At 43.3% G+C, this 19,114-nt stretch overlaps 1 protein-coding gene across 1 annotated transcript in view; it reads right to left on the bottom strand.

Moving 5' to 3' along the window:
- si:ch211-45c16.2 (mitogen-activated protein kinase kinase kinase 13) overlaps window positions 1–19,114 on the bottom strand; it is a 186,366-nt gene that overhangs the window by 159,320 nt on the left and 7,932 nt on the right.

The raw sequence follows: 19,114 nt of genomic DNA, 5'->3' as shown, positions 1-19,114 counted from the left end.
ACTCTGCAAAAATATCCTCCGTGTACAACGTAGAACACCAAATAATGCATGCAGAGCAGAATTAGGCCGATACCCATTAATTATCAAAAAAAACAGAAAAGAGACGTTAAATTCTACAACCACCTAAAAGGAAGCGCTTCCCAAACCTCCCATAACAAAGCCATCAACTACAGAGAGATTAACCTGGAGAAGAGTCCCCTAAGCAAGCTGGTCCTGGGGCTCTGTTCACAAACACAAACACACCCCACAGAGCCTCAGGACAGCAACACAATTAGACCCAATCAAATCATGAGAAAACAAAAAGATAATTAATTGACACATTGGAAAGAATTAACAAAAAAACAGAGCAAACTAGAATGGTATTTGGCCTTAAACAGAGAGTACACAGCGGCAGAATACCTGACCACTGTGACTGACCCAAACTTAAGGAAAGCTTTGACTATGTACAGACTCAGTGAGCATAGCCTTGCTATTGAGAAAGAATGAATAGGCAGACATGGCTCTCAAGAGAAGACCGGCTATGTGCTCACTGCCACACAAAATGAGGTGGAAACTGAGCTGCACTTCCTAAACTCCTGCACAATGTATGACCATATTAGAGAGACATATTTCCCTCAGATAACACAGATCCACAAAGAATTCGAAAACAAATCCAATTTTAATAAACTCCCATATCTACTGGGTGAAATTCCACAGTGTGCCATCACAGCAGCAAGATTTGTGACCTGTTGCCACGAGAAAAGGGCAACCAGTGAAGAACAAACAACATTGTAAATACAACCCATATTTATGCTTATTTATTTTCCCTTGTGTACTTTAACCATTTGTATATTGTTACAACACTGTATATATATATATATATATATATAATATGACATTTGTAATGTCTTTATTGTTTTGAAACTTCTGTATGTGTAATGTTTACTGTTAATTTTTATTGTTTCTTTCACTTTTGTATATTATCTTCCTCACTTGCTTTGGCAATGTTAACACATGTTTCCCATGCCAATAAAGCCCTTTGAATTGAAGAGACTGAGAGAGAGAGACACACAGAGGAGAGAGAGAGAGACAGAGAGAGAGACAGACAGAGAGAGAGAGAGAGAGAAATAAAGGAGATGAGCCGAGATAGATTACTGTGTGAAGGGAGCAGAGAGAAGACAAGAGAAGAGAGGAGGATATGCTGCCTGCTGTTCAGAGCTGAGCTCCACATGGTGGCTGTTCTTTTCTGTTGTTTTTGCTGAGGTGAAAGGGCACAGTGATACACTGAGTCATAATAGATTGGACAGGGACAATGGTGACAGAAATCCTTCCACTCCCCTTCACAAAGCACGAGCATGAGTGTACACACACACACAAAAACACCTACACACACACAACATGTTTTATACATAGAGTTGAAGTCAGAAGTTTTCGTACACCTTAGCCAAATACATTTAAACTCAGTTTTCACAATTCCTCACATTTAATCCTAGTAAAGATTCCCTGTCTTAGGTCAGGTAGGATCACCACTTTACTTTAAGAATGTGAAATGTCAGGATAATAGTAGGGAGAATTATTTATTTCAGCTTTTATTTTTTTCATCACATTCCCAGTGGGTCAGAAGTGTACATACACTGAGTTAGTGTTTGGAAGCATCGCGTTTAAATTGTTTAACTTGGGTCAAACGTTTCAGGTAGCCTTCCACAAGTTTCCCAGGATAAGTTGGGTGAATCTTGTCCTATTCCTCCTGACAGAGCTGGTGTAACTGAGTCAGGTTTGTAGGCCTCCTTGCTCGCACACGCTTTTTCACTTCTGCCCACAAATTTTCGACAGGATTGAGGTCAGGCTTTGTGATGGCCACTCCAATACCTTGACTTTGTTGTCCTTAAGCCATTTTGCCAGGACATTGGAAGTATGTCTGATTTAGTTTGATTTTCCCATGATGTCAAGCAAAGAGGCACTGAGTTTGAAGGTAGGCCTTGAAATACATCCACAGGTACACCTCCAATTGACTCAAATTATGTCAATTAGCCTATCAGAAGCTTCTAAAGCCATGACATCATTTTCTGGAATTTTCAAGCTGTTTAAAGGCACAGTCAACTTAGTGTAGGTAAACTTCTGACCCACTGGAATTGTGATACAGTGAATTACAAGTGAAATAATCTGTCTGTAAACAATTGTTGGAAAAATGACTTGTGTCATGCACAAAGTAGATGTCCTAACTGACTTGCCAAAACTATAGTACGTTAACAAGAAATGTGTGGAGTGTTTGAAAAATGAGTTTTAATGACTCCAACCTAAGTGGAATGTAAACTTCTGACTTGATACTGTATATACAATACAAGTCAACCATATACAATACACGTAAACATATACTTATACTATACATATACTTCTCTAACCCTGGCTGAATCTCGACTATGTCCATTAATACTTCTCTAACCCTGGCTGAACCTGGACTATGTCCATTAATACTTCTCTAACCCTGGCTGAATCTCGACTATGTCCATTAATACTTCTCTAACCCTGGCTGAACCTGGACTATGCCCATTAATACTTCTCTAACCCTGGCTGAACCTGGACTATGTCCATTAATACTTCTCTAACCCTGGCTGAACCTCGACTATGTCCATTAATACTTCTCTAACCCTGGCTGAACCTGGACTATGTCCATTAATACTTCTCTAACCCTGGCTGAACCTGGACTATGTCCATTAATACTTCTCTAACCCTGGCTGAACCTGGACTATGTCCATTAATACTTCTCTAATTAATGGACTATGTCCATTAATCTCTAACCCTGGCTGAACCTGGACTATGTCCATTAATACTTCTCTAACCCTGGCTGAACCTGGACTATGTCCATTAATACTTCTCTAACCCTGGCTGAATCTCGACTATGTCCATTAATACTTCTCTAACCCTGGCTGAACCTGGACTATGTCCATTAATACTTCTCTAACCCTGGCTGAACCTGGACTATGTCCATTAATACTTCTCTAACCCTGGCTGAACCTCGACTATGTCCATTAATACTTCTCTAACCCTGGCTGAACCTGGACTATGTCCATTAATACTTCTCTAACCCTGGCTGAACCTGGACTATGTCCATTAATACTTCTCTAACCCTGGCTGAACCTGGACTATGTCCATTAATACTTCTCTAACCCTGGCTGAACCTGGACTGTGTCCATTAATACTTCTCTAACCCTGGCTGAATCTCGACTATGTCCATTAATACTTCTCTAAACCTGGCTGAATCTCGACTATGTCCATTAATACTTCTCTAACCCTGGCTGAACCTCGACTATGTCCATTAATACTTCTCTAACCCTGGCTGAACCTCGAGTATGTCCATTAATACTTCTCTAACCCTGGCTGAACCTGGACTATGTCCATTAATACTTCTCTAACCCTGGCTGAACCTGGACTATGTCCATTAATACTTCTCTAACCCTGGCTGAATCTCGACTATGTCCATTAATACTTCTCTAACCCTGGCTGAACCTCGACTGAATGTCCATTAATACTTCTCTAACCCTGGCTGAACCTGGACTATGTCCATTAATACTTCTCTAACCCTGGCTGAACCTGGACTATGTCCATTAATACTTCTCAAACCCTGGCTGAATCTCGACTATGTCCATTAATACTTCTCTAACCCTGGCTGAACCTGGACTATGTCCATTAATACTTCTCTAACCCTGGCTGAACCTGGACTATGTCCATTAATACTTCTCTAACCCTGGCTGAACCTCAACTATGTCCATTAATACTTCTCTAACCCTGGCTAAACCTGGACTATGTCCATTAATACTTCTCTAACCCTGGCTGAACCTGGACTATGTCCATTAATACTTCTCTAACCCTGGCTGAACCTCGACTATGTCCATTAATACTTCTCTAACCCTGGCTGAACTGGCTGCGACTATGTCCATTAATACTTCTCTAACCCTGGCTGAACCATCGACTATGTCCATAAATACTTCTCTAACCCTGGCTGAACCTGGACTATGTCCATTAATACTTCTCTAACCCTGGCTGAACCTGGACTATGTCCATTAATAACCCTGGCTGAATCTCGACTATGTCCATTAATCCCTGGCTGAACCTGGACTATGTCCATTAATACTTCTCTAACCCTGGCTGAACCTCGACTATGTCCATTAATACTTCTCTAACCCTGGCTGAACCTGAATATACTATGTCCATTAATACTTCTCTAACCCTGGCTGAACCTCGACTATGTCCATTAATACTTCTCTAACCCTGGCTGAACCTCGACTATGTCCATTAATACTTCTCTAACCCTGGCTGAACCTGGACTATGTCCATTAATACTTCTCTAACCCTGGCTGAACCTGGACTATGTCCATTAATACTTCTCTAACCCTGGCTGAACCTGGACTATGTCCATTAATACTTCTCTAACCCTGGCTGAACCTGGCTTTCTTTCTAACTTTTGTGCCCATTAATACTTCTCTAACCCTGGCTGAACCTGGACTATGTCCATTAATACTTCTTAACCCTGGCTGAATCTAATGCCCATTAATACTTTCTAACCCTGGCTGAACCTGACTATGACTTCTCTAACCCTGTGAACCTCAGTATGTCCATTAACTTCTCTAACCCTGGCTGAACCTGGACTATGTCCATTAATACTTCTCTAAACCTGGCTGAACCTCGACTATGTTCATTAATACTTCTCTAACCCTGGCTAAACCTGGACTATGTCCATTAATACTTCTCTAACCTGGCTGAACCTGAACTGAACTTCTCTAACCCTGGCTGAACCTCGACTATGTCCATTAATACTTCTCTAACCCTGGCTGAATCTACTATGTCCATTAATACTTCTCTAACCCTGGCTGAACCTCGACTATGTCCATTAATACTTCTCTAACCCTGGCTGAACCTCGACTATGTCCATTAATACTTCTCTAACCCTGGCTGAACCTCGACTATGTCCATAAATACTTCTCTAACCTTGGCTGAACCTGGACTATGTCCATTAATACTTCTCTAACCCTGGCTGAACCTGGACTATGTCCATTAATACTTCTCTAACAATGCTGAATCTCGACTATGTCCATTAATACTTCTCTAACCCTGGCTGAACCTGGACTATGTCCATTAATACTTCTCTAACCCTGGCTGAACCTGGACTATGTCCATTAATACTTCTCTAACCCTGGCTGAATCTCGACTATGTCCATTAATACTTCTCTAACCCTGGCTGAATCTCGACTATGTCCATTAATACTTCTCTAACCCTGGCTGAACCTGGACTATGTCCATTAATACTTCTCTAACCCTGGCTGAACCTGGACTATGTCCATTAATACTTCTCTAACCCTGGCTGAATCTCGACTATGTCCATTAATACTTCTCTAACCCTGGCTGAACCTGGACTATGTCCATTAATACTTCTCTAACCCTGGCTGAACCTGGACTATGTCCATTAATACTTCTCTAACCCTGGCTGAACCTGGACTATGTCCATTAATACTTCTCTAACCCTGGCTGAACCTGGACTGTGTCCATTAATACTTCTCTAACCCTGGCTGAATCTCGACTATGTCCATTAATACTTCTCTAACCCTGGCTGAATCTCGACTATGTCCATTAATACTTCTCTAACCCTGGCTGAACCTGGACTATGTCCATTAATACTTCTCTAACCCTGGCTGAACCTCGACTATGTCCATTAATACTTCTCTAACCCTGGCTGAATCTGGACTATGTCCATTAATACTTCTCTAACCCTGGCTGAACCTCGACTATGTCCATTAATACTTCTCTAACCCTGGCTGAACCTGGACTATGTCCATTAATACTTCTCTAACCCTGGCTGAACCTGGACTATGTCCATTAATACTTCTCTAACCCTGGCTGAACCTGGACTATGTCCATTAATACTTCTCTAACCCTGGCTGAACCTCGACTATGTCCATTAATACTTCTCTAACCCTGGCTGAACCTCGACTATGTCCATTAATACTTCTCTAACCCTGGCTGAACCTGGACTATGTCCATTAATACTTCTCTAACCCTGGCTGAACCTGGACTATGTCCATTAATACTTCTCTAACCCTGGCTGAACCTGGACTATGTCCATTAATACTTCTCTAACCCTGGCTGAATCTCGACTATGTCCATTAATACTTCTCTAACCCTGGCTGAACCTGGACTATGTCCATTAATACTTCTCTAACCCTGGCTGAACCTGGACTATGTCCATTAATACTTCTCTAACCCTGGCTGAACCTCGACTATGTCCATTAATACTTCTCTAACCCTGGCTAAACCTGGACTATGTCCATTAATACTTCTCTAACCCTGGCTGAACCTGGACTATGTCCATTAATACTTCTCTAACCCTGGCTGAACCTCGACTATGTCCATTAATACTTCTCTAACCCTGGCTGAATCTGGACTATGTCCATTAATACTTCTCTAACCCTGGCTGAACCTGGACTGTGTCCATTAATACTTCTCTAACCCTGGCTGAACCTGGACTATGTCCATTAATACTTCTCTAACCCTGGCTGAACCTGGACTATGTCCATTAATACTTCTTACTTCTCTAACCCTGGCTAAACCTGGACTATGTCCATTAATACTTCTCTAACCCTGGCTGAACCTGGACTATGTCCATTAATACTTCTCTAACCCTGGCTGAACCTGGACTATGTCCATTAATACTTCTCTAACCCTGGCTGAATCTCGACTATGTCCATTAATACTTCTCTAACCCTGGCTGAATCTCGACTATGTCCATTAATACTTCTCTAACCCTGGCTGAATCTCGACTATGTCCATTAATACTTCTCTAACCCTGGCTGAACCTGGACTATGTCCATTAATACTTCTCTAACAATGCTGAATCTCGACTATGTCCATTAATACTTCTCTAACCCTGGCTGAACCTCGACTATGTCCATTAATACTTCTCTAACCCTGGCTGAACCTGGACTATGTCCATTAATACTTCTCTAACCCTGGCTGAACCTCGACTATGTCCATTAATACTTGTCTAACCCTGGCTGAACCTCGACTATGTCCATTAATACTTCTCTAACCCTGGCTGAACCTCAACTATGTCCATTAATACTTCTCTAACCCTGGCTAAACCTGGACTATGTCCATTAATACTTCTCTAACCCTGGCTGAACCTGGACTATGTCCATTAATACTTCTCTAACCCTGGCTGAACCTCGACTATGTCCATTAATACTTCTCTAACCCTGGCTGAATCTGGACTATGTCCATTAATACTTCTCTAACCCTGGCTGAACCTGGACTGTGTCCATTAATACTTCTCTAACCCTGGCTGAACCTGGACTATGCCCATTAATACTTCTCTAACCCTGGCTGAACCTGGACTATGTCCATTAATACTTCTCTAACCCTTGCTGAATCTGGACTATGTCCATTAATACTTCTCTAACCCTGGCTGAATCTCGACTATGTCCATTAATACTTCTCTAACCCTGGCTGAACCTGGACTGTGTCCATTAATACTTCTCTAACCCTGGCTGAACCTGGACTGTGTCCATTAATAATTCTCTAACCCTGGCTGAACCTGGACTATGTCCATTAATACTTCTCTAACCCTGGCTGAACCTGGACTATGTCCATTAATACTTCTCTAACCCTGGCTGAACCTGGACTATGTCCATTAATACTTCTCTAACCCTGGCTGAATCTGGACTATGTCCATTAATACTTCTCTAACCCTGGCTGAACCTCGACTATGTCCATTAATACTTCTCTAACCCTGGCTGAATCTGGACTATGTCCATTAATACTTCTCTAACCCTGGCTGAACCTGGACTGTGTCCATTAATACTTCTCTAACCCTGGCTGAACCTGGACCATGTCCATTAATACTTCTCTAACCCTGGCTGAACCTGGACTATGTCCATTAATACTTCTCTAAACCTGGCTGAACCTGGACTATGTCCATTAATACTTCTCTAACCCTGGCTGAACCTGGACTATGTCCATTAATACTTCTCTAACCCTGGCTGAACCTCGACTATGTCCATTAATACTTCTCTAACCCTGCTATACCTCCCAAATGGCACCCTATTCCCTAGTGTACTACTTTTGACCAGGGCCCAGGGAATAGGGTGCCATTTGGGATGCAGGCTTGTTAATCTGTGTGAATATGAACCAGAACGAACAGAACAGAGCATCATCAACATGCTGTCACGATGCCACCTCCACAAGCCACTCCCAACCCCTTGCAGTCACCATGCCACCTCCACAAGCCCCTCCCATCCCCTTGCTGTCATCATGCCACTTCCACAAGCCACTCCCAACCCCTTGCAGTCACCATGCCACCTCCACAAGCCCCTCCCATCTCCTTGCTGTCACCATGCCATCTCCACAAGCCCCTCCCATCCCCTTGCTGTCACCATGCCACCTCCACAAGCCACTCCCAACCCCTTGCAGTCACCATGCCACCTCCACAAGCCCCTCCCATCCCCTTGCTGTCATCATGCCACCTCCACTAGCCACTCCCAACCCCTTGAAGTCACCATGCCACCTCCACAAGCCCCTCCCATCTCCTCGCTGTCACCATGCCATCTCCACAAGCCCCTCCCATCCCCTTGCTGTCACCATGCCACCTGATAGAGCAGCAGATGAATCCTCCTGATAGAGCAGCAGATGAATCCTCCTGATAGAACAGCAGATGAATCCTCCTGATAGAACAGCAGATGAATCATCCTGATAGAACAGCAGATGAATCCTCCTGATAGAACAGCAGATGAATCATCCTGACAACAGCAGATGAATCCTCCTGATAGAACAGCAGATGAATCATCCTGATAGAACAGCAGATGAATCCTCCTGATAGAACAGCAGATGAATCATCCTGACAACAGCAGATGAATCCTCCTGATAGAACAGCAGATGAATCCTCCTGATAGAACAGCAGATGAATCATCCTGATAGAACAGCAGATGAATCATCCTGATAGAACAGCAGATGAATCCTCCTGATAGAACAGCAGATGAATCATCCTGACAACAGCAGATGAATCCTCCTGATAGAACAGCAGATGAATCATCCTGACAACAGTAGATGAATCCTCCTGACAACAGCAGATGAATCCTCCTGATAGAACAGCAGATGAATCCTCCTGATAGAACAGCAGATGAATCCTCCTGATAGAACAGCAGATGAATCCTCCTGATAGAACAGCAGATGAATCATCCTGACAACAGCAGATGAATCCTCCTGATAGAACAGCAGATGAATCCTCCTGATAGAACAGCAGATGAATCATCCTGATAGAACAGCAGATGAATCCTCCTGATAGAACAGCAGATGAATCCTCCTGATAGAACAGCAGATGAATCCTCCTGATAGAACAGCAGATGAATCCTCCTGATAGAACAGCAGATGAATCCTCCTGATAGAACAGCAGATGAATCATCCTGACAACAGCAGATGAATCATCCTGATAGAACAGCAGATGAATCATCCTGATAGAACAGCAGATGAATCATCCTGATAGAACAGCAGATGAATCCTCCTGATAGAACAGCAGATGAATCATCCTGACAACAGCAGATGAATCCTCCTGATAGAACAGCAGATGAATCATCCTGATAGAACAGCAGATGAATCATCCTGATAGAACAGCAGATGAATCATCCTGATAGAACAGCAGATGAATCCTCCTGATAGAACAGCAGATGAATCCTCCTGATAGAACAGCAGATGAATCCTCCTGATAGAACAGCAGATGAATCATCCTGACAACAGCAGATGAATCATCCTGATAGAACAGCAGATGAATCCTCCTGATAGAACAGCAGATGAATCCTCCTGATAGAACAGCAGATGAATCATCCTGATAGAACAGCAGATGAATCATCCTGATAGAACAGCAGATGAATCCTCCTGATAGAACAGCAGATGAATCCTCCTGATAGAACAGCAGATGAATCATCCTGATAGAACAGCAGATGAATCCTCCTGATAGAACAGCAGATGAATCATCCTGACAACAGCAGATGAATCCTCCTGATAGAACAGCAGATGAATCATCCTGATAGAACAGCAGATGAATCATCCTGATAGAACAGCAGATGAATCCTCCTGATAGAACAGCAGATGAATCCTCCTGATAGAACAGCAGATGAATCCTCCTGATAGAACAGCAGATGAATCCTCCTGATAGAACAGCAGATGAAGCGCATCATTCAAACGAGGCTGCAATAAATACTATTGGGACTGTAGCAACTGTGTTAGCATCAAAATACAGGGTGTTAGCTACGTTTCTATTCAGGCGTTGATTGACATGGTATTGGACCAATAGTATTCGAGAAAATGTGAAAAAAACGGACCCCTCTGACACTGTACATTACATCGTGCCGTGTCCTGACGAGCATTACGCAACTCATTGTGTGGCGTACAACCTCTTTTCACCAGGAGTAACGCTTCTCTCTGATTAAAATCACGCTTCACCATATGCACTTGTAAGAAATCTTCATTATTCATGATTTTCATTTAATGAGCATTAGTATGCATTTTATTATGGCTAATATTAAACCCATTTTTCACGAGTAGGGCGCTAACAGCAATGTGGTCATCAATAACACAAACACTGAATCAATCAATAATGAATTGCGTACAACTTTGATGAGCAGAATCTTAAAAAGAATACCACTGTGCCAACCTCTGATCTGCATTTACACAAACAAACCCATCACCTGCTGACAAAGAGCTTTCCTATTTTTGCTCTCACGTTTGCTGTGTTCACGTGTTTTGAAAAACCTTTGCTGTGCCAACCTTCTCATGCTTTATTCAATAATTGTAACAGCTTTCTTCCGTCGAAGGAGAGGAGGACCAAAACACAGTGTGGTCAGAGTTCATGGTTTTTAATATGAGAAACTCAACATGAACACAATTACAAAAACAACAAACGTGGCAAAACCCAAAACAGTCCTATCTAGTGCAGAGAACACAAAGACAGGAAACAACCACCCACAAACCCCAACACAAAACAAGCTACCTAAATATGGTTCCCAATCAGAGACAATGACTAACACCTGCATCTGATTGAGAACCATATCAGGCCATACATAGAAACGGACAAACTAGACACACAACATAGAATGCCCACCCAGCTCACGTCCTGACCAACACTAAAACAAGGAAAACACAAAAGAACTATGGTCAGAACGTGACAATAATTGTGAAATCTCATGCGTGCAATAACGCATGTCAATAACACGTGTTATCTATTAAAGTTGTTTGTAAATGACATGCTCTAACCAAAATTGAGAGGCAACATTCCTGCCTCTCTTTCTGCTGTTGATTGAAGAAGTGAAGAAAATTAACGGGACCAAAGTGCATAGCCAGTTCAGTGACCTTGAACAGCATTTCACCAAACTGCAATAGTTATGAACTATGTGGAATGTTTTGGACCATTGGCTTCCCTGTAAACAGGTACTGACAGTAAGCACGAGCCACCTCCCTCAGGCTCCTCCCTGCATTCACTTCCTCGTTAGCAGCCTATAGCTGTTCGGGAGTGGAGCGGTGCTTGATCGGCCCTTCCCTTTTCCAGACATTTCCTGTCAAAATACAATTAAATGAGAGGTAGTTTTTTTTATTCATGCAACATCATTTATAAGATAGTTCCAAGGAAATGGACTCACAAATGTGGAAATAATTTCCATGTAATCCAACATAATGTTATTACCTATTTCATGGAAAGAGCAGGTTTTCATGGACACAGTGTATATGATGGAGTGAAAGGACAGATGAGAGTTACTAACTGTTATTAGTTGTTATATTTATTTTTATATTCATATTGTTGCTATATACAATAATTTACTAATGTTAAGTAGTTTATATAATTATGTATCTTGTGCTATTGGAAGTTGTTACATTAACCCATTCTCATGCTTTGTTCAGTAACATTATATAAAGAAGCATTGTTCCTTCCTCTCTCTCTTTGAACAGAATCCCCTCTGAAAATAACGTTTCCTACCTTGTGTAACTCATATATCTATCTATTTATTTATTAAGACATTATCAATGGTGAGTGTAAAGTTAATTACTTGTGAGTTCATCAATAGTTAATTCAATGCCATCATGACTCTCAAAAGCAGTGACAGCCGCAGTTTACTTGTGAAGCTAACATTAGCCCCTCCCTAAAACCACTATTCAAATTCGACACAAACCTTCAAATAGGTATGAAATGAGACATAAACTAATTTTAGAAGTGATCAGTTGGACAAATCGGGAGAAAAAAAGCAGTTTCCCAACACAACATATCTTCCCCTTTCAGTATAGCGCAGTAGCCTTCGCTTCCCCACCCGCCATGTTGTGACGGGCAGCATGGAGGTCTCCTCGTTGATTTCGCTTGAAAGGGAAGAAATTCGGCTTTACAATGGTATTATTATTGCACTTCACCTGGAAGTATTTGGTGCTAAAATAAGGTCAAGTGTGACTAGCTAGTTAGCTAACGTAAAGTTATACCAGTATGATTAGAACTACCCTTGGCTAAGTAGCTAACCAACAAGCGAGGAAAGCTAGCTCGCCAAGTAAGGTTTTTCACTCTAAGGCTGAAGTGTGTAAACTGCTGATCTAGACAGTTGCATGTAATCAGAGCAAACACATATGCACAAATAAACTAAGTTAGCGAACTTCCTTGGCTGCTACGATAGCCAATTAGCCTTAGCCAACATAAGATTAAAACAAACAAACTTTGGGAAACTGCCACGGTACTCACGTTAATTTGCAGTGTACAGACCTAGCTACGGCAAGACGAGGTAGACCAATTTTAGACAGGACAAACACTGCAGTTAGCTACTTTACATTTCCCCGAAGCACAACCAAGACCTCACAAAACATAGCCGAGAAAACAAAGTGTTTTGTTAAGAAACAATAAGCTAGTTATGTACCCCATATAGTAAACGGTTGAACACCAAACGTACATGCAAACAGAACCTCAGTTGTCCATGCTAGCATCAACTCACCAGCATCGCTGTTTCAGACATGTGTAGAATAAATTCCAGCTCTGACATAAACTCTTTCTCCTGCTGTCGTGTCATTCTGAGAATCCAAATTTGTGATGACTGATCAACAGGACTAACTATGTTACCTATCTACCTGTTGTAGTGTTGTTGTAATTGGACTAACTATCTTACCTATAATAACCTGTCATAGTGTTGTTGTAATAGGGCTAACTATCTTACCTATAATAACCTGTCATAGTGTTGTTGTAATAGGGCTAACTATCTTACCTATAATAACCTGTCATAGTGTTGTTGTAATAGGGCTAACTAAGCTACCTATAATAACCTGTCATAGTGTTGTTGTAATAGGGCTAACTAAGCTACCTATAATAACCTGTCATAGTGTTGTTGTAATAGGGCTAACTAAGCTACCTATAATAACCTGTCATAGTGTTGTTGTAATAGGGCTAACTAAGCTACCTATAATAACCTGTCATAGTGTTGTTGTAATAGGGCTAACTATGCTACCTATAATAACCTGTCATAGTGTTGTTGTAATAGGGCTAACTAAGCTACCTATAATAACCTGTCATAGTGTTGTTGTAATAGGGCTAACTAAGCTACCTATAATAACCTGTCATAGTGTTGTTGTAATAGGGCTAACTAAGCTACCTCGAGCAGTCACAGATAGTTAAATAGTTGCTGCCCGGCTATCTGCACTGAGCCTTTCTGCACTAACTTTTTGGACTCATCACATATGCTGCTGTTACTGTTTATCTGCCACTTTATTGCTAGTTAAATGTACAGTATCTACATCAACTACTTTGTACCCATGTAAATCGACTTGGTATTGATACCCCGTGTAAACAGTGCATTCGGAAAGTATTCTGACCCCTTGACTTTTTCTACTTGTTTTTAAGTTACAGCTTTATTCTAAAATTGATTAAATAAATAAAAATCCTCATCAATCTACACACAATACCCCATAATGACATCACAATACCCTTAATGACATCACAATACCCCATAATGACATCACAATACCACACTATGACAATACAGTTTTTCCGTTTTTTCTCTCAAATATAATTTTGTTTTAAATTCAACATCTTATTTACATAAGTATTCATACCCTTTGCTATGAGACTCAAAATTGAGCTCATGTGCATCCTGTTTCCATTGATCATCCTTGAGATGTTTCTACAACTTGACTGGAGTCCACCTGTGGTAAATTTAATTGATTGGACGTGATTTGAAAAGGCACACACCTGTCTATATAAGGTCCCACAGTTGACAGTGCATGTCAGAGCAGAAACCAAGCCATTAGGCCAAAGGAATTGTCCGTAGAGCTCAGAGACCGGATTGTGTCGAGGCACAGATCTGGAGAAGGGTACCAAAAACGTTCGGCAGCATTGTAGGTCCCCAAGAACACAGTGGCATCCATCATTCTTAAATGGAAGAAGTTTGGAACCACTCTGACAGGGCTTCGGAGTTCCTCTGTGGAGATGGGAGAACCTTCCAGAAGTACAACCTTCTCTGCAGCACTCCACCAATCAGGTTGTTATGTTAGTGGCCAAACGGAAGACACTCCTCCGTAAAAGGCACATGACAGCCCGCTTGGAGTTTTCCAAAAGGCACCTAAAGGACTCTCAGACCATGAGAAACAAGATTCTTCAGTCTGATGAAACCAAGATTTAACTCTTTCCAGCGTCACGTCTGGAGGAAACCTTTCACCATCCCTACGGTGAAGCATGGTGGAGGCAGCATCATGTTGTGGTGATGTTTTTCCACAGCAGGGACTAGGAGACTAGTCAGGATCGAGGGAAAGATGAATGGAGCAAAGTACAGAGAGATCCTTGATGAAAACCTGTTCCCGAGCACTCAGGACCTCAGACTGGGGTGAAGGTTCACCTTCCAACAGGACAACAACCCAAAGCACATAGCCAAGACAATGCAGGAGTGGCTTCGGGACAAGTCTCTGAATGTCCTTGAGTGGCCCAGCCAGAGCCCGGACTTGAACCTGATCGAACATCTCTGGAGAGACCTGAAAATAACTGTGCAGCAATGCTCCCCATCCAACCTGACAGAGCTTGAGAGGATCTACAGAGAAGAATGGGAGAAACTCCCAAAATACAGATGTGCCAAGCTTGTAGCATCAAACCCAAGAAGACTCAATGCTGTAATTACTGCTGAAGGTGCTTCAACAAAGTACTGAGTAAAGGTTCTGAATGCTAATGTAAATATGACGTTTCTGATTTTTTTATTTTATAAATTGCAAAAAAAAAATGTTTTCCTTAGGAGATATTGGATGTACACAGCTCAAAAAAATAAAGGGAACACTTAAACAAATCAATGTAACTCCAAGTCAATCACACTTCTGCGAAATCAAACTGTCCACTTAGGAAGCAACACTGATTGACAATAGATTCCACGTGATGTTGTGCAAATGGAATAGACAACAGGTGGAAATTATAGGCAATTAGCAAGACCCCCCCAATAAAGGAGTGGTTCTGCAGGTGATAACCACAGACCACTTCTCAGTTCCTATGCTTCCTGGCTGATGTTTTGGTCACTTTTGAATCCTGGAGGTGCTTTCACTCTAGTGGTAGCATGAGACGGAGTCTACAACCCACACAAGTGGCTCAGATAGTGCAGCTCATCCAGGATGGGGCATCAATGCGAGCAGTGGCAAGAAGGTTTGCTGTGTCTGTCAGCGTAGTGTCCAGAGCATGGAGGCGCTACCAGGAGACAGGCCAGTACATCAGGAGACATGGAGGAGGCCATATGAGGGCAAAAACCCAGCAGCAGGACCGCTACCTCTGCCTTTTTGCAAGGAGGAGCAGGAGGAGCACTGCCAGAGCCCTGCAAAATGACCTCCAGTAGGCCACAAATGTGCATGTGTCTGCTCAAACGGTCAGAAACAGACTCCATGAGGGTGGTATGAGGGCCCGACGTCCACAGGTGGGGGTTGTGCTTACAGCCCAACACCGTGCAGGACGTTTGGCATTTGCCAGAGAACACCAAGATAGGCAAATTCGCCGCTGGCGCCCTGTGCTCTTCACAGATTAAAGCAGGTTCACACTGAGCACAAGTGACAGACATGACAGTCTGGAGACGCCGTGGAGAACGTTCTGCTGCCTGCAACATCCTCCAGCATGACCGGTTTGGAGATGGGTCAGTCATGATGTGGGGTGGCATTTCTTTGGGGGGCCGCACAGCCCTCCATGTGCTCGCCAGAGGTAGCCTGACTGCCATTAGGTACCGAGATGAGATCCTCAGACCCCTTGTGAGACCATATGCTGGTGCGGTTGGCCCTGGGTTCCTCCTAATGCAAGACCATGCTAGACTTCATGTGGCTGGAGTGTGTTAGCAGTTCCTGCAAGAGGAAGGCATTGATGCTATGGACTGGCCCGCCCGTTCCCCAGACCTGAATCCAATTGAGCACATCTGGGACATCATGTCTCGCTCCATCCACCAACGCCAGACTGTCCAGGAGTTGGCGGATGCTTTAGTCCAGGTCTGGGAGGAGATCCCTCAGGAGACCATCCACCACCTCATCAGGAGCATGCCCAGGCGTTGTAGGGAGGTCAAAGAGGCACATGGAGGCCACAAACACTACTGAGCCTCATTTTGACTTGTTTTAAGGACATTACATCAAAGTTGGATCAGCCTGTACTGTGGTTTTCCACTTTAATTTTGAGTGTGTCTCCAAATCCAGCACGTTGTTGTCAGCACATTCAACTATGTAAAGAAAAAAGTATTTAATAAGAATATTTCATTCAGATCTAGGATGTTTTATTTTAGTGTTCACTTTATTTTTTTGAGCAGTGTATATTGATGAGGACACATTTTTTTAATAAAAAGGATAACGTAACAAAATGTGGAAAAAGTCCAATGGTCTGAATACTTTCCAAATGCCCCGTATATAATGTATATAACCAATTATTATTACATTTATTATTACCTGTTTTACTTTTATATTATTTCTCTATTATTTGTCTCTGCATTGTCGGGAAGAGCCTGTAACTAAGCATTTCACTGTTAGTCTACACCTGTTGTTCACCAAGCTTGTGACAAATACAATTTCATTTAATTTGCTCTGATCGTCACGTTTGAAGCCAGTCAAGTGTTTTGTAAATACAGACAACACCCCCCCCCCCCTGATAGGTTCTGTCTTCACCAGTGTTGAGTATCCTCCTGCCATAGGTAGACACAGACAATACCCACCCCCCTGATAGATTCAGTCTTCACCAGTATTGAGTATCCTCCTGCCATAGGTAAACACAGACAATACCCCCCTGATAGATTCAGTCTTCACCAGTGTTGAGTATCTACCTGCCATAGGTAAACACAGACAATACCCCCCCCCCCTGATAGATTCAGTCTTCACCAGTGTTGAGTATCCACCTGCCATAGGTAAACACAGACAATACCCCCCCCCTGATAGATTCAGTCTTCACCAGTGTTGAGTATCTACCTGCCATAGGTAAACACAGACAATACCCCCCCCTGATAGATTCAGTCTTCACCAGTGTTGAGTATCCTCCTGCCATAGGTAAACACAGACAATACCCCCCCCTGATAGATTCAGTCTTCACCAGTGTTGAGTATCTACCTGCCATAGGTAAACACAGACAACACCCCACCCCCTGATAGATTCAGTCTTCACCAGTGTTGAGTATCTACCTGCCATAGGTAAACACAGACAACACCCCCCTGATAGATTCAGTCTTCACCAGTGTTGAGTATCTACCTGCCATAGGTAAACACAGACAATACCCCCCTGATAGATTCAGTCTTCACCAGTGTTGAGTATCCACCTGCCATAGGTAAACACAGACAATACCCCCCTGATAGATTCAGTCTTCACCAGTGTTGAGTATCTACCAGCCATAGGTAAACACAGACAATACCCCCCTGATAGATTCAGTCTTCACCAGTGTTGAGTATCTACCTGCCATAGGTAAACACAGACAATAACCCCCCCCCCTGATAGATTCAGTCTTCACCAGTGTTGAGTATCCTCCTGCCATAGGTAAACACAGACAATACCCCCCCCCCCCCCCCCCCCTGATAGATTCAGTCTTCACCAGTGTTGAGTATCCTCCTGCCATAGGTAAACACAGACAATACCCCCCCCTGATAGATTCAGTCTTCACCAGTGTTGAGTATCCACCTGCCATAGGTAAACACAGACAATACCCCCCCCTGATAGATTCAGTCTTCACCAGTGTTGAGTATCCACCTGCCATAGGTAAACACAGACAATACCCCCCTGATAGATTCAGTCTTCACCAGTGTTGAGTATCCTCTTGCCATAGGTAAACACAGACAATACCCCCCTGATAGATTCAGTCTTCACCAGTGTTGAGTATCCTCTTGCCATAGGTAAACACAGACAATACCCCACCCCCCTGATAGATTCAGTCTTCACCAGTGTTGAGTATCCACCTGCCATAGGTAAACACAGACAATACCCCCCTGATAGATTCAGTCTTCACCAGTGTTGAGTATCCTCCTGCCATAGGTAAACACAGACAATACCCCCCCTGATAGGTTCTGTCTTCACCACAGTGTCAGTGAATGAGCGTGTGTCTTCCATCCTACATTAGGCTGATTGTTCTGTGACCTGTAACTGCACCCTGGGCTCGGTGTTCACCAAACTGAAACCAGACAGATCTCTGTCACATGAAGACATTTACTCCACATTCTCACTCAGCAGAATTAGGAAATACAACGCTAGCCTCACAACAACAGCAAGACAGCACCCAGGCATCCTGCACCCAGGCATCCTGCACCCAGGCATCCTGCACCCAGGCATCCTGCACCCAGACATCCAGCACTCAGGCATCCAGCACCCAGGCATCCTGCACCCAGGCATTCAGCACCCAGGCATCCTGCACCCAGGCATTCAGCACCCAGGCATCCTGCACCCAGGCATCCTGCACCCAGGCATCCAGCACCCAGGCATCCTGCACCCAGGCATCCTGCACCCAGGCATCCTGCACCCAGGCATCCTGCACCCAGGCATCCTGCACCCAGGCATCCTGCACCCAGGCATCCTGCACCCAGGCATTCAGCACCCAGGCATCCTGCACTCAGGCATCCTGCACCCAGGCATCCAGCACCCAGGCATCCTGCACTCAGGCATC

The sequence above is a fragment of the Oncorhynchus masou genome, chromosome 10, assembly GCF_036934945.1.
Source record: "Oncorhynchus masou masou isolate Uvic2021 chromosome 10, UVic_Omas_1.1, whole genome shotgun sequence".
NCBI classification, from domain to species: domain Eukaryota; kingdom Metazoa; phylum Chordata; class Actinopteri; order Salmoniformes; family Salmonidae; genus Oncorhynchus; species Oncorhynchus masou.
This window is presented reverse-complemented; position numbering and strand designations above follow the sequence as displayed.